This window comes from Falco biarmicus, chromosome 3 (genome assembly GCF_023638135.1).
Source record: "Falco biarmicus isolate bFalBia1 chromosome 3, bFalBia1.pri, whole genome shotgun sequence".
NCBI lineage: Eukaryota > Metazoa > Chordata > Aves > Falconiformes > Falconidae > Falco > Falco biarmicus.
The window spans coordinates 5,882,886-5,900,269 of NC_079290.1; positions in this window are offsets into that span (position 1 = coordinate 5,882,886).

Below are 17,384 nucleotides of genomic sequence, written 5' to 3' on the forward strand. Positions count from 1 at the left end.
ATCAGAGATTATTTATGTTTTTATTAAATCCAGACTGTCAGATATCAGAAAGGAATTCTGTGACACAAATATTATCCTGTCAAAGCATATAACTGTAACACTCATGCTGTTTTGCTCTTCCCTGAATTTTTAAGGTCCCTAATGATACCCCTTGGGAATAGAAACTACGGGTCCTTTATCATGGAAAGAAACCATTTGGCAACCCTGATTTTATCTGCATCTGTGGAGAACATCTGTAGCAATCTTCTGGGAAGCAATGCAGAATCTCCAATTTCATTAAGAGTACAAGTCACTTTTTTTCTGAAGCAAATCTCAGTATCTACATTACAAAAAAAGAAAAAAGAAAAAAGAAAAAAAGATAGAAACAAACACTGTTGTTGATGCACAACTCCTTATCCCATGGATATTTAGAAACATTCTGCAAAGTTATCTGGCCTGTAAAGAAGGAGAATACACAGTAATAGTTCAGTGCTAGTCTTTGTTATGCCATTTGTGGTTCACATGTGTGGTTCACACAGCAGTCCATGAAGTCCATGAAGAAGACATATAAGTCCATGAATAAAACTAATTGTCCCTCTTACCTGTGAGTTACCTTTGTGGGTTCCATCACTTTATGGGAACAACCCAAGAAAATATGTTCTGAAGTAGACACATAGAATTTATTTTATAATCAAAAGAGCAAGTAAGGAGTCAGCTGAAGTTAACAAAGTAACATCAGATCATAATTTTTTTAGGAAAATGAGACTATGCTTTCCACAAGAAAAAATATAATATTTAAGTGAAACTGTTTTCAGCAGTAGCTGTAATGCTTTCTTTGAAAAATAAAAGATTCTGAAAAAACAAAACCTGTCCAGATTTGTTATTCTGAGGTCACCATGACAGTATAATTTGCCACTGGATTTAAAGTTTATGTTTGCTTAGAGGGATTCAGGGCTGATATGTGATCATGCTTAATGTTGGTGAATGAAGGACAGTTCCATTCAGTAACATTAAAATTATGTTTATATACAGTCATGCATACGAATAGTTTTTCCTGAAGATGAGAAAATCTCTGAGCATTGACTTAAAAATAATCCCAATTAGATAGAATAGAGAGGGGAAACCAAGTTCTGTAATAGAAACAACTAACAATTTGTCAAGATTGTAACAGAATCCACCCAAACTGAGTGCTAAAAAGATGATAGCAATTAAAAATTAATTTTAAAGAGACAGAGAATAAAAACTAGATGTCACCACCCATACATATCAAGGATGACGTACAGAGTTCACAAAGATGCTAAGGACCTCTATGATGACAGGTTGTTTGCTATTCTAAGTGTATTCCTGGAATTACCTCATGACTATGGAAATCTTATGAAAGCCATTGTACTAGAAGAAGATGGTGTGTTACAAAAGTAGACTAAAATAAAAAAGTATTCAGTAATATGTCTATTCTAAGTATTTCTGTACTGTGATTGCAATAAAACAATGATAATGTTCTACAAAAAAAAAAAAGAAAATTCACCGTGAAGTCAATCAATATTTACAAAAGATAAGCAATTTGATACACAATGCCTGAATAATTATCTCACAAGTGTACAAGATAATAGAAGAGATCTCAAAGCCCATTTACACTATTTTTTAAAATTAAATTACACAAAAAGACTTAGAAAGTAGCCCAGGGTAACCTTAAAAACGATGAGATAAAAAGTTTAACGGTTCATTGGGCTGTCTAGATGTAACAGACTTGGGATTTCGAGTTGCATGAAGTTCTGACTGAGATATAATTAGCCTGGAGAGAAGGAAACTCAGGGGAGACCTTATTGCTCTCTAGCAAGGTGGGTGTCGATATCTTCTTGCAAGTAACTAGCAATAGCACAAGAGGAAATTGGCTCAAGTTGCACCAGAGGAGGTTTAGATTGGCTGTTAGGAAAACTTTCTTCACCAAAAGGGTTGTTGATCCTCAGAACGTCTGCCTGGGGAAGTGGTTGAGGCACCATCCCTGGACGTATTTAAAAGATGCGTAGATGTGGCACTTAGGGATGTGTTTTAGTGGTGGACTTGGCAGTGCTGGGTTAACAGTTTGACTCGATGATTTTAAAAGTCTTTTTCAGTCTAAATGACTCTATGAGTCTATGTGGTTGACAAGGGCAGTAATATAACTTCTGTTATTCAAAACTTCCATCAAAAAATAAATTCAGTAAAAATAAATTGCTGAGATAGATGCAAAAAAACCCAATGGATCAGGAAACAGGGAGGCATCCGTATTTGGGTTAACTTGGGCCAAGCCTTTGTCATCAAACACGAAGTATTCATTTAGCAAAGAACCACACAGGCCACAGTTACAGAAGTGATGAGCGCTCATGAAAGAGCTTTGGGATGAGGAGTTACCTAGATGCTTTCTCCCAGAAATTTTTCTCAAAATTGTTTCTCCAGCAGCCAAGTAGCTGTTATGTGTGGTTTCTTATCTGATGAGGAAGAAAACAGAACTAACAGCGGTGTTGAATGTGTAAATAATGGATAACTTTCTTTGCCTTCTAAGTCATTGAATAATTTAGACAAAGACTAAGCCTTTGACTTCCAAGATCTTTTCATAATTAGCCCACCAGCTACACCACAAAAAATAATAAATTAATGATTATTAAATTTCTTAACATTGCAGGCAAATTAATATTAATACTTAAATGGCAATCTCAAAGTCACTCAAAAATCTTGCATGTAAACTTATACTTTCTGCAGATTTTCTATTAAAATTCACTACAGAATTTTCCCTGTAGCCATACTCCTGTATGGGGAAGAATTCAATTAATGAGAAGATACAACAAAAAGTCAACGAAGCAGTGATGCCCACTAACCTGTATTACTGATTGGTCCTCAGATATCAGCTTCACTGTGCTTCCTACTACTGTGTGAGCTTTGGGCACAGGAAAAGCATACATCAAAATAATAATGGCCTAATGACTGATGTAGTCCCCATGTGATGTCTTGACCATTCTAGGATAAAGGTTCTTGACTGCATTTTTTATTCAGAAATTCAGGAGCGCAGCTTCTTCTCTTTAGCAGAGCCAGCCTCCAAAATACTGGGAGAAAAAGTCACTTGGATAACTTGTTTTGGATTTATGCAATCTAAATTCCTTGAAGTGTATCATACTTGTCTGGCATCTATTTCAGAAAAAAACATGTATTTGTGAAAAAGTTGGAGAGTTCTTATGGGAATTAAAAAGTTCTGAAAGGATACTGCACTATGAGTTTATAAATAATTCAATACAATCTATAAATTAATGCAAGTGAAGAAAAAAGAAAACCCCGGAACAAAAGCAACAACAAAAACTAGCAATGACTAGTTCATTCAACATGTATCTTAGGCAAAAAAAAAAAGAAGTGTGTTAATACAAATGTAGTGAAGGAAAGGTAGATGATGGAACGTGATTTTGAAAAAATTCTGTGTTGAAACTAGAAAAATATCTGAATTATTCTTTTCTGGAATCTTTCATCCAGGTGGAAAGATATTACCCTAAAAATCCTTAGATTAATCCCAATGGAAAGACATAATTTTAACTGATGTGTATTCCCAATGAAGCCATCCTTGTCACATTACAACACTGTGAAAATTGATCAGGAATTGAAAGTAGACAAGGAAAAACAAAGAACTAGAAACATGCATTTTAAAATGGTTGCACTTCCAAGCTGTAAAAAAAGTGTCCAAAATCCCTCTTTGCAGATATATTCTAGCTAAAACTATTTTTGTGAATACAGTGAGAGTAAATTGCATTTCTGTTTTGAATCTGGACAGTAAATTCTTAAATAGCCTAATATTTTAGAAACAATGCCTTGCTTTAGGTACAGCACTGAAAGGAAGAAGTTTGAAATGCTAACTGTCGTGAGGGATGCTTTATGAGTACATTCACCTTGCATTTTGGGCTGGATATGGCCTTTAATTCCTATCCTAAACTGAAGTGTTGCTGCACAGGTAATAAACATGGATGGATGAAATTATCCTTGTGTGCAGAATATAAATCAATTTGTAAAGCTTTTCAAGATGCTTATGGGTGAAATATGTCATAGAAAATTATCTCACTATTGTGTGAGCATCAGTCTTTCTTTCTATGTTATTCCCATAAGCTATCCATAATAGCACCATCTTATGATCAGACAATGACAATATGTATTAGACTGAAGCATCAGGATGATTTTTACCTCAGAAAAGGGTGAGATAAAATCTCTTTTCAAGAGTATTGATTGATTTCAAGTGGTAGTTCGTATTAATGGCAAAATAAGAGCATGCTGGTTTGGGTTATGATGAAAAAAATTGAAAAACCCTAACATAGTAAATAGGTACAGGAAGAAAATACAAAATAAGAAATTGTACTATGTTGGATAGAATATTTTAGATGCCCATTTAAATAATCGTCATACCAACAGATATCAATAGGACCACAGGCAGGAGATGGAAGGGAAGGATTATCTGCTTTTATTCAACACTTTGAAGAGTACATATAAATAATGCATCCACTCTTGAGTCCTGCACAGGGGAGAAACATTGCTAAACTGGAATGAGTTCAGCAGAAGCCCCCCAAGCTGGTTGGGTCTGCAGTACTTGTTCTATGAGGAGATGCTGAGGGACTGGGCCTTGTTCAGCCCGGAGATGAGATGACTCTGAGGGGGCCTGAAAGCAACCTGCCCATGCCCAAGACAGGATTAGCCAGGGCACAGAGCTCGGCTACCACTGTGGTGCACTGTTGGGGTACAAGGCGCAGCACGCTTAAGTTGAATGAGGGGAGGTTCTGATCAGGTATAAGGAAGTTATCTCCATAGTGAAAGTATTCAGGCATTGGAAAAGGTTTCCCAGGGAGGCTGTGCAGTCTTCATCCTTGGAAATTTTCAATGTCTGACCAGATAAAGCCCTGAGAAACTTGGTGTGAATTAAGCCTTGATCAAGCTTTGAGGAGACTGGACCAGAGACCTCCTGATGTCCCATCCCACTGCAGGGGTTCAGTGATAACAGCACTGCAAGGATCACAGCACAATGATCTCCTTACATGCCCACATAGCCCCACTGATTCCTTCAGGCTCTTGACATTTGCCAATCAGACCACAAAGTAAAACCTATTAGGGGTGTATGATGGTCTGCTGCAGCTTAAGAGTACCTGATGGAGATCAGAAAAGGATCTTAAAAAAAATCCTCAGGTTAAAGGAATAAGCAGAAGAGACCTACTGCATTAGTTTCCTTGGTAAAAAAAAAAAAAACAACACCAAAACCAACACCCCGATATAACAATAAGAACCAAGAGTAAAGCATGAAAGCAATTTAATTTATACTGGAAAAATACTAAGGTATATAAAAGTACTTGATACACAGCAAAAGATGTCATAAATGAGAGAGTTCTCTCACACAAACTCTGCACATCTGGCAGTTGGATGTTTAAAGCACTCTCTTAAAAAAAAAGTATCTCTATATCTCTATATAATCTAGATCTATCTATGTATACATATCCAAATACTCTCGGAGAGAAAGGATTTGTCTCAAATCTTTCAGTAAGTAAATGTTCAAAATATGGAATATTTTTGATTATTGGGTATCCTGGCTTTGTGAAAACTGCCAGCATATTTTTTTCTGCTGTCAAAATTCTGTTTTAAAAGAAATATTCCAGAAAATCAGTTATGAGTTTTTTTCTTTTGTATTAGTTCCCACACACTCCCCCCCCCCCCCAAAAAAAAACAAAAACAAAACAACCAAAACCCCCCCAAAACCCCAACAAACAACGAAAAAAACCCTGCTAAAATCCTATTCCATCTCTAAAGATATAAGATAATGATCTGGTTGTCATGAGTACCTGAACAAACCAAATGGTTTGACTAAAAACTACATCTCCTTTTCAGATCTTCTTGTTTCCTGACAGCCACAGTGGCCAGGACCCACATTCTCTGTGGAAATAATTTCCAGTTTTGCTTAATCCCAAACCACATAATTCTGCCATTTCCTTTGCAACAACTCTGGTCTATGGATGACCCTGTACCTAATCCTGTCAGTACACTAACAAAAAAAAAAAAAAAAAAAAAATCACTTTTCTTCACTGGGTTAATTTTTGCTGGTTTAATGAAATTACTAGCTTGACTTTAGGTTATGACTAAAGCCTGTGCAGGAGTGCAGGGGGGAAAGAGAGCAGGTGAGGGCAGAATGGGGCTGTTTCCTCCACTTTTGTTGAGAGGTGGTGTCAGATCCACCCAGCCATTTCAACTGACACCACCTAAACTGATTTAAAATAAGGCTTTAAGGAACAGGCAAATCTGAGCACCAGCTTCTGTGGGAGGTTTGTATTCATCCACATCCACCCAGCCTAGCCTACTCTAGCTATCAAAATTATTTCTTTTGATACAATGTTCAGATAAATGCATGGCTTTTAAGTTACATCATTTCAACAAACACTTAGGCCATGTTCCTCTGTGTACCATATTCATCATATTGTATTACCTACAGAACTGGAGCAAAGTAGTCTATTTGGATGGAAATTAAACACTGCCTTGGCATCTGATCATTCAGCTCACAATTTCCTTTTTCTTCCTCCACTCTAAGTAAACACATTTGTATTTACTGACCCAATTAATAATGTCGATATACCTATATGCATAGTCCTTTCAGAATTTGACAGAGATATTTCTGCTTGGAGGACAGGAAAAGTCTATTTGCAAATGTACTTACTAATATAAATTATTTGTATTATTTCAAGACAACCTTTTTATTACAGTCTGAAATCATCACACAATTTGATCAGATTCCTTACAGACTTTTCTCTTTTTGCTTCCTTTCAGTCACACAGAGAAATTTAGACTATTTTTTTTTATTAATTTGTCTATTTAATAATTTCTGGGGTAGAAAATATACTCTGAGGCAGTGTCTAAGGCAGCCAGGGAAAAATATTCTTGATGTAGACCAATCTGATTTGTCAAGTTAACTGACTTTTGCAGCCTCAATGTTTTTTTGTTGTTGAGAAAAATATCTCTCAAGAGTAAGCAAGTGGATGTTTTGGACACATAGTCCAAGCAGGCTCTTATTACTCAACCATATTATGCCACTATAACAATGGTGTTCAGTTGTTGTTTCCCATATAATAAATGCTTGATATCATAACAGAATGTATTTCTAAGACAGGAAAGATGGCAGATGGCAAGATTATTTTAACCATATTAAAATTTTAAGCTATATTATTGAAAAAGCTTTTTTGGTCTGTTGTTGTTATTGTTATTAGTCAGGGTTTGATTTTGGCTGATTAGTTTTATAAAGGCATGAAATGCATGTGATGATATCAAGCAGTGTCTTAGTTTTGGAATATGGGTTTATATAGTGTACATTTCTTGCAAGAAGTATTTAGACTTACTTTAAAATAACAGTTCTTAATAACAATAGTTTTCCTTTCAAATAATGACGTTTAAGTTATTTAACCTAAACAACTACTCTTTCAAAATGTTATGTATTTTAAGATCAGTAAACTTTTCTACTCCCCAGCCTAGAAAGATATTTGAGCACAAATCTTAAACGGAACTGCTAGTACTTAAGGTCGTTGCTGAATTTGGCCAAGAAGTAAAATACTAATTCCATTTAAATGAGTAATGCTCTGGGGATTGACATCAGCTGGACCTGGATTTTAATGACAGTCTTCTGCTTATTTCTTCCACTAATGTCAAGTAAAGCAGATTATTGCTTCCTTTATTAATTACTAGAAGTTTTAATGTGCTTAATGATGCAAAGATTGGTTCATAATAAAAAAAAAAAATCCTGTCACTTAAGAAGATATCAGTGACGTTATCCTGTCAATAACAAGCCATGACAATTTTCTGTAGCAGTAATAATTAATAATTAAAGGTATTTAAATATATTTAAGCTATTCCTTGATTCAAACATTCCAAGAAAACAGGTTATATTTTTTAGTTGGCAAGCTACCGATTTTATAGGGAACTCAGACAACATTTTATTTTGCTGAAGGGCTCTGATTTACCCTGCGCTTAAAGGGGATAGTAGTACTGAAACCATTATAAGCTCCACATGTCTGCCCATAAAGGTATGATGGCATCACCATGCCGTTGATCTCTGTGAGGGGATATTGAAGGCAGGTAAGAAGCTAGGTCTGAGGTGGGAATTTTTTGTTTTGTTTTATTTTCTGAGTTGGTTTGTTTGTTAGGTTTAGGTACTGGGGTTTTTTTCAAGATTCTGTTTATTATTGAAGACTAGATGTGCAGGGTATTACTACATTTAGTAAACCACATTTCCAAATCAAGAGCTATTTTTTTAGACTTCTTTCCAACATATTTAAAAACAAATTCCTTAGGTAAAAAAATGCCAATAACAAACCAAATTAAACTCATAATTGCTATTAATAGGATACATTTATATTTGTTTCTTACCATGTACCAGATTGCATGCATAGTTAGATAATAATTTAGAAATTATCCCTCACTAGGCTATGAGTAGACAGGTAAATTCAAATGTTATGCATTGACATTTAATATTTTTGATAATAGAAAAAAATGTCTTAAAAACTAAATAAAATCTACTACTTCATAGAGGAATTGATTTTAAACACTTCCATGGAGAAAAATCTCAGTGAAAAAAAGAAGAAAATGCAATTTACTGTTTCCAGGTCGATTTGTTGCAGTGCTAGATTCTGAGAGGAGACCTTCAGACAAAATTACTTCTAGGTTGAATGTTTTCTACCCCAGAGTGCACTGGCAGCAAAACACAGGAGTATGAGTAAACAGTCATCAGTAGCTAAATGAATGGTACATCCCACCTGTACCTGCAGTATTACTGAATTTCTAGTAAAAAAACAGCCAGTCAGATCAATACCCATTAATGTTTTCTTCTCCCCAGGCTTCTACTAGAGTAGAGGCTCTACATAGCCTGTGTAAATAGGATTTATCATATTTTATGACACAGACTACCTTTCCTGCTGTTGATAGTATTAGGTCTTTGGAAAAAGTAGGTCACCTTTTTTCAGATTAGATGAATTTTTTTGCCAAACCACTCCCACTCTGCCATATATATAAATAAATATATTTATATATTTATATATATGTACATATATATATAAAACAATAATATGTCAATAATTTTTTCCCAAAAGAACAGGGGGAAAGCAAATAATGCCATACACATTTCAGGTTTACCATTAGATTGTCACACACAGGAAAAAATACCGCTGCTCGGTGTGATCTCAGTCATGGACAGACAGGAACAAATGAGGAAGAATAGAAGCACTATATCACTGATGCAGTCCCTCCAGGTCTTGCCTATAAGGCAGAAGGTGAATTTCCCTAAAAATTACAGGCAGATGCTTTGTAAGAGTCAGGCATTTGTCTGTGATATCATAAAGAGTGTTTAAATTCCTGTCCCACTACAGCCAAACTGAAAGGCATTCGTTCTGTGGATTGTGAAATTGGGAGTTGTGTAAACATGAGCTATACCCATCGTATGGGCAGAATGGACATAGCTGAACAGATATACGCAGGTTAAAATTAAATTTGTCTAGCCAGGTATAAGCATTGAAGATCCATCATCATGAAGCTCAGAGAGAGACCTTTTATTCTATTTTACCTGAATACTTGCAATAGGATGTTCATATTTAGCAAAAAACACATTTCTTAATGAAAACTTTATTATCATTTGTTTAAATATTTTGTTAAATCAAGAACTTAATTAATCCTCTGCCAAAACCTTGTATTTGGACCCACCTGTAATGAGAGCTAAACCAACTTGATTCCACCTTCATAAATAGCTGTTAATACAAGTGTGATGGTTTTACCTTTTCTCTTGAAAATCTTCAGTAAATTCACAGGTCCTTCAGAATTGTGTGTTGAGAGAAACCAGAGGGAAATGACATTAAGCAGTCTCAGGTAAACTTACTCTATGGGGAGCTGTGGATTTCAAGACAGTTCTTTACATTTTCATAGATTGCCTCCAGTGCTGTGCCTGATGGAGGACAACTCTCTCCCTCTTTGGAGAATGTAAAGTCAGCCAAAATCCAAGGTTAGAGAATATACATAATAGACAATATACAAGGAAATTAACTGTCATGTTTTTATTTTGTCTGGTAGACTTTCTATTGATGTGCTTGAAATCAGAAGTTTTTAGACACCCGTGCTTTTCTGATATTAGGCGAAAACACAGTCACATCACAGCTATGCATGTCATCCAAGTAATATCAGATCCACAAATTATTTTGCTTTGATAAGGGGAACTGTCTACAGATATCTAGCTGCTCCATCATCTTCCAAAAAGCCAGCAATGTTCACAATGATCTTTCACTTCCAGATTGTCCGGCAAAGGGTGGCACTACTTACTTTCACATTTTAGCTATTTTAATATTTACTTTCCAATCCAAATCTAAAAAAGTAAGCCATAATTCCACCCATATCATTCTTACCTAGTTTGTAAACGTGGCCTGGTCTACCCCCCTTCCTCCTTCAAAGCTTTGACTTTAACATGGCTAGGACTGTTGAATTTTTCTTTAGCATAAAGCCGGTGATAATAACTGAGTGGAAAGTCAAGAGCTCCAGACTTTTGCTGAGATGGGATGACAAGCCAATAAACACATGGGAAGCCTAGACACATATTATTTTAGGGAAATCTCTAAATAGGCTTTCAACTCAAACACTTAAACACTTTACTCCTGTCTTATCTTTGTCTCTAGAATCCATTATTAATGTATAGCTTTTGGAGGTGATTAAAAAAATGCTTTATGATGCTTCTTGAAGTCTATATATTCCACATGCAACTACTTTTCTGGTACTTCAAAGCTTTGGTTTACAGTTCTTAAAATTCTGAGAATGTAATTCTGTGCAATTAAAATAGAACTCTTTGGCTTTTGCAAGAAGAAATGAAAAGTAAAAAGAAAAATATAAATACTCTTTCATGTACATGAATACTGTCAGAAGTTTAGCTCAACCAAAGTTAAACTTTTAAATTTAATTTTAATTTTGTATATTTGGATTCTACCCACACGTAACTATTCAAGTCAGTTACTAATTATTATCTTGGTTGGCAAATAGCTATTCAAAGACAAAAAACAAAAGGTTGTTCATGTTAAAGATGATATTTCTGACTATGAAATAAGAAAGAGCTCTACATCTTCCTCATGGTTCATCACATGGCAAGGAACACAGCTATTTTGGTTAACGACAAACAGCGTATGCTATCCATTATGCAGTCTGTCAGTTTCTGCACTCCTTGCTATATACTTTCTGCAACTGAATATGATCCACAAAGATTCTGAGAATTTGCAAAAAGTACTGATGACGTGATAGGACAGGTGCATTTGACACATGAAAGAAAGAATTTGTGAAACAGGAATATCTGCCATGGCTTCAGAGCATGAAAATTGTATAAATCTGCAATCAAATATTTAAAACCTTCTCTATACCTATATAAACTTATATTGTAGATATATTTCAAACCCTATCAGCTGTTTTCTTCATTGCTAGTGTTGCTGCACAAGTTTAGAGAACAGTGGATTTTGAAGTCTGATGGGCTATTTACATAAAATGCAGAAAATAAATTCATTTGGACCAAATCAAAACATTTTTATTAAAAATGTTTTTAAAACCTTTAAAGCCACACCAAAATATTTCATTCAATCTGAAATGTGTAACTAACTCTACTTCATAATTTTAAAAAATATTAATATTAAATAACAATACAATCCTCAAGATGAAAATGTTTTTTAAAAAATTAAAAACTTAAAAAATTTCAAAAAAAACACTGTTACAGTAATTTAAAAAAAATGTTTTGAAATTTTCAAAACTTTCTGTTCTTTTTTTTAAGACCAAACCAAGGACACATATGACCTAATTTAGATCCTTCTGGAACTATGCTTCAATTAATAAAAAAGTTGCCAATTTCTGGCTGTCTTCCAAAGGTTGTAAATTGTCTATTTACGTAAAACATACACTCTTCCTGTATGCTGTCTGTATGTCTGAAATGAACATCAAGAAATCTTTAAATTCTTCTAAATAGCTAAATTTAACCAAAATATTAGTTAATGATTGAATCCTCTTACCACCTTTTCATTTAATATTCTTTTTTTTCCTTTTTTTTTATTGCAGGGGGAGGAATGTCATTTCAGTAAGATCTATTTTCTTGCCACGGGCCTTTGACCTGTGCAATAGTTATCTAGGAGTCTACAGCCCTGGTTTTCTTTTAAAGGACAGGATTTGTGAACAAACTTTATTTCCCAGAACTAACAAAGATTTATGTTACTCCTGTCAAGTTCTATGCAGCTCAGTCAGATGGAAATTAAGGTATTGGTGTCTGAAGAAGTGTTTTTCCATGTAGCCTTATATATTGGAAAGAATGGGTGGAGGATGAAACGCAGTTTAATGCTTTGTGCTGGGTTTGGCTAAGATAGAGTTAATTTTCTTCATAGTAGCTTGTATGGGGCTATGCTTTGGACTTGTGCTGAAAACATTAGTGATAGTACAGGGAAGTTTTAGTTACTGCAGAGCAGCGCTTACATAGTCAAAGCCTTTACTGCTTCTCACCCCACCCCACCAGTTAGTAGGTTGGAGGTGCACAAAAAGTTGGGGGGGGACACAGCTGGGACAGCTGACCCCAGTTAACCAAAGGGATATTCCATACCATATGATGTCATGCTCAGCAATAAAATTAGAGGGACAGTTTTGGGTGGGGGTGGGGGTGGTGTGTGTGCTGCTTGGGGACTGGCTGGGCATCAGTTAGTTGGTGGTGAGCAATTGTTTTCATTTGCATCATCTGTCTTTCTTGGATTTTATTCTTATCTTTTGTTGTTGTTGTTGTTTGTTTGTTTTTTCCTTACAAATGATGATGATGATGATGGTTTTATTTCAACTTGGTTTTCTCACTTTTACACTTCTGATTATCCCCTCCATGCCACTGGAGGTAGGGGGTGGGGGAGTTAGTGAGTGGTTGTGTGGTGCTTAGTTGCCAGATGGGGTTAAATCATGACACTTCATTAAAAGCAATCAAAATGAATGCATTTGCATAATTTCAGATTCTTCTAAGTAAATTATTATTTTTAATTAAGTTCTTTGTTTTGACTCCTATTGCTAAAAAAATCAACTGTTGTTCCACATAAATTTTTAATTTTGGGTAAACCACCTTTTTTCTTCTGAGAATTCTTTGATCAGATATCTCTAGATGACTTTTTATTCATAAAATGAAACATTGAATTTTGCTGTCTTTTTACATTCATGAATGATCCCTCATCCAGTTTTTTTCACCTCTTCTGATATCTTGATCAACGTGAGGGAGAGAATTAATCAGAATTAAACTTTTCTAGGGATAATAATTTGCAAGGACTCAATGCTTTGTGTAGTAGTTTCTTCTTGTAAAGTGCAACATCTTCATCAGATATTATACTACAGTTTAGATTTATTTTAAAAAATAACATTAAGACATATTTCTACCAGCCCACTGCTAAGGATAATAAAGACTTGAGTTCTTTCACTTTTCACAAAAGCAAACAAGTGATATGCATTGTACCAAAGGGAAAAGACACCACCATGGCGCCTGGTAATAAAGAAAAGAAAATGCTTCTGGGCACTGTATCTCTAGCACAGTTTCAAAACTCACCATTTCTTATGCTCTGTTGGAAGTATTCTTCCTGTTTTCATAACAGTGAATCACTTCTGTCAAAATATAAATGATGGTAGTAAAAGACAGTTCTGTCTTCTAAAGGATAATAAGTTGGTAGAGGTTACACAGTTGTCACATCTGATTGCAGCAATCCAATCAGTCTTTTAAAGTGTCTATAATTGCCATGTGTTCAGAGAGACCCTTGAATTTCAGGCTCTCTTCTCATTTTTCTTGTTGCTTTCCAACTGGCTATCATTGACCATTCCCAATTCAGGCATCTTTCCACCAACTGCACACGCTTTCAGCCACCTCCTGAAGCTTGGAGGTGTTTTGTTGCCCCATGCCCTTGCAAATGCCTAAACCTATGGTGCTCAGTAACGTGGATTTCCCAGTATGCTCCCCATTGCACTCTATTGGAAAAAGAGGTACCAACAAGGTTGTAAAGGGCTTTCCTCTAATACTTAGTTGTGAAAAGAAGTTTAATAAGTGTGTCAGCTTATGACTGACTTATTCATGAAAAGCTGTCCTCTGATACATAATGATGCTTCTGAAATACTATTTGCTCACTGGGCAAACACAGGCAACATCATCAACTACCTATCTAATAAACAATGTGTTCATACACTATAAATGCAGTTCCTCCAGCACCTCTGGGTTCATACAAGTTTAAATACACAAACTCTTTAATAACACATAGCTCAAGGTGTTACGGCTGCAGGTGAATTACTGGTTTAAGAGAAGTTCAGCTAACTGACAAGGACATGGAAGACTACAAGACACACCATGAGAAACTGCTGGACATGACAGAAAACAGTGTGAAAATCTGACTATAGAGTCATTAGATGGTGCCATGAGGGATGGCTGGGTGTTACTGGTGGTTATGGGCTAGCTGTGGGAGAAATGACCAAACCTCACAGATAGCTGGAGGGGAGCACTAAGAAAATTTTTGGGAGCAATGTCTTGCAAGGCGAGTTCCATATAGGGCTGAAATTACCTAGGCAAAAGTATTATAAACACTGTAACAAAACTGGGAATGATGAAAAAAAGAGTAAATAGAGCAGGGTGCTTAGCTAGGTGGAGGCTAGGATGGGGAAAGAGGGGTACAGGGGTGTGAAAATTAAGGTCAGGGTGTGAGAAAAAGAATAACAAGGTATGCAAGTCATGTGCTGGTCCTGTCTGGGTTTACCTGTTGGCAGCCTTGGGCACAACTGCCACTGGAGCAGGACAAAGAAAAAGACCTGTTTTTCTAACCACACCACAAGCGCCAGACCTGCTTCCATGGTCACAGGGGCCACAGAGGACAGAGCAAGTGCTTTCTCAGGTGAGCAAGGGGAACACATGGATTGACAACTCAAGCATCCTGGTATCACCATATCTGTGACCAGTTCAGGTCTGGCGGCATCATCAACAGCCTACCACTTCATAACACAAAACAGCAATCCTTGCATAAATGTATCAATATTAAAACATAAAACTTTCTACTAGCTCTTGACAGGACAAAAGAAGGAGGAAACAAAATGCATTTTAAAATAACAATGGATAAAAACTAGTCGGTTCATCAAATACAGTCTGCTGACAAGAACAAACTCCATCACAAAAGTCAGATGCTGAGATGAATAATGTGGGTCAGGACACTACTAATTCATATGTCAGTGCCACTAATGGAGTAACATCAAGGTTCCACAAATATTTCAGGAAAGGGTAGTTTGAAACTGTTGTCACATGGAATAGTCCAATGCTCTTCCTGAGCCCATCAGACCAGAATTAGGGAGACAGGACTCTTTTCCTTCATGTGTGTAATTCTGGCATAAAATAGCTTAAAATGCTCCCAAAACCACTGCATGCTTCTGCATTATTTCTAGAGCATAGACCAGGCAAAGGCTAAAGCAGAAGTTTCACATCAACACATACATGATATTTTGGGTAAGCTGTTACCATTATGTTACTCCATTATGAAAACTGGCAATTTGGGTGAGTTGCGCTTTTCGTGAGGTTTATTGAGCAACAAACTTGGAATCTCATATATTTACTTTATAGCCACTCAACCTACTCCAGTCTCAAAAGAAGATATAAAGGGCCAGATCTATACATTTTCAACAACTATACATGTAATGAAACATGTACACAGATTTTTATTTTTTTTGAGGAAGCTCCCTACTTGCTAGGTGGACTTTAGTCCAAGTTTAACAAAAAGAATTACAGTATCTGAAGGTATAATATGTGTATTTGTCCCTTCCCCAGTAGCTTACCAACATGATATATGTTTAAACTATCAAATATTTACCTCAAAATTTTTGTTACATCTCCTCTAGGAAGACTGTTAGGATCAGTTGTAATTTTTCAGCATAACAGGCATAAAAGTTGGGCCATATTGTCTTCCTATTTTGAATGGATTCTACAGGTCCATTAATTTTATAGTTCTGTCTTTGAAAGGTTTGGTTTTATTTCTGTTACCTACTTTTTTCCAACTTAGAAACAACACAAGAAGATAAAACTGATAAAAATTGCTTATGGGCAGTGTATCCATAAAGATATGCTAAGACATTTATAGAAACAGTTTCTGTCTGATGACCCTGAAAGAAAACTTGATTAAGTTATAAGGCATTCAAGTCCACATCCTATACTGTATTTGTTAAATAGAGAGCCTCCAACTGATCCATTTGCTCACTGTTGCACTGCTCTTGAAGTATGCACTGCAATAAGAGCCAAATGCCATTTAATAGAGCAAATCATACATGTACGTGTCTATGTGTAACCATACTCATGCACACAAAGCAATAGGGAGATTAACTGCAGAAATCTTAGCTGAAGAATACATTTTTTTTTTTTCCTGCAACTTCATGATTTTGAAGCAATATTAGTGAGTGTCACTAAACAGAGCTCACTAGACAAATCTTCAGGTGTCAGTAACCACGACAAAATAGCACATGAAATTCAAATATTTTTCAGCTTCTGATTCCATAGTGTAGTACAGGAGCTGCTGGGAGAATAAGGAAAACAGAAGAGGACCAGAGACATGAAATAGTGAAAAAAGTAGAATCATAGAATCATTTAGGTTGGAAAAGACCTTTTAGATCATCGAGTCAAACTGTTAACCCAGCACTGCCAAGTCCACCACTAAAACACATCCCTAAGTGCCACATCTACCCATCTTTTAAATACGTCCAGGGATGGTGCCTCAACCACTTCCCCAGGCAGACTTTCTGAGGATCAACAACCCTTTTGGTAAGGAAAGTTTTCCTAACAGCCAATCTAAACTTCCTCTGGTGCAACTTGAGCCAATTTCCTCTTGACCTACTGCTTGTTACTTGTGAGAAGATATCAACACCCACCTTGCTACAATGTCCTTTCAGGTAGTTGTAGAGAGTGATCAGGTCTCCTCTGAGCCTCCTTTTCTCCAGGTTAAACAATCCCAGTTCCCTCAGCCACTCCTCATAAGACTTGTTCTGTAGAGCCTTAACCAGGAAAAGAGAGGATAATTGCTCCAGGTTTTCCAGCTGGAGAGGCAGAGAACAAAGGTAGCCAACAGTTTGTCATGAGCAGACAGCAAAACAAAAAAATGTCCCGAAGAAGGTGAAAGAGAAGGTAGTAGCAGGGTAAAAGCTGCTGCTGCAGAGCCTGACAAACCTTGAGGTTCGTATCTGTTGTTGAAGTTCTGCTCTGTAAGAAAATATATTTTCACATCACTGAAAAGTACTGCAATTTATAAGCTAACCTTGCTGTGTAAGGCAGTCCTGTGACAAGCTAATAGACATCACTGTCAGGGGAAATATTTAGTCTAGTAAAATATGGTGTGTCTAGG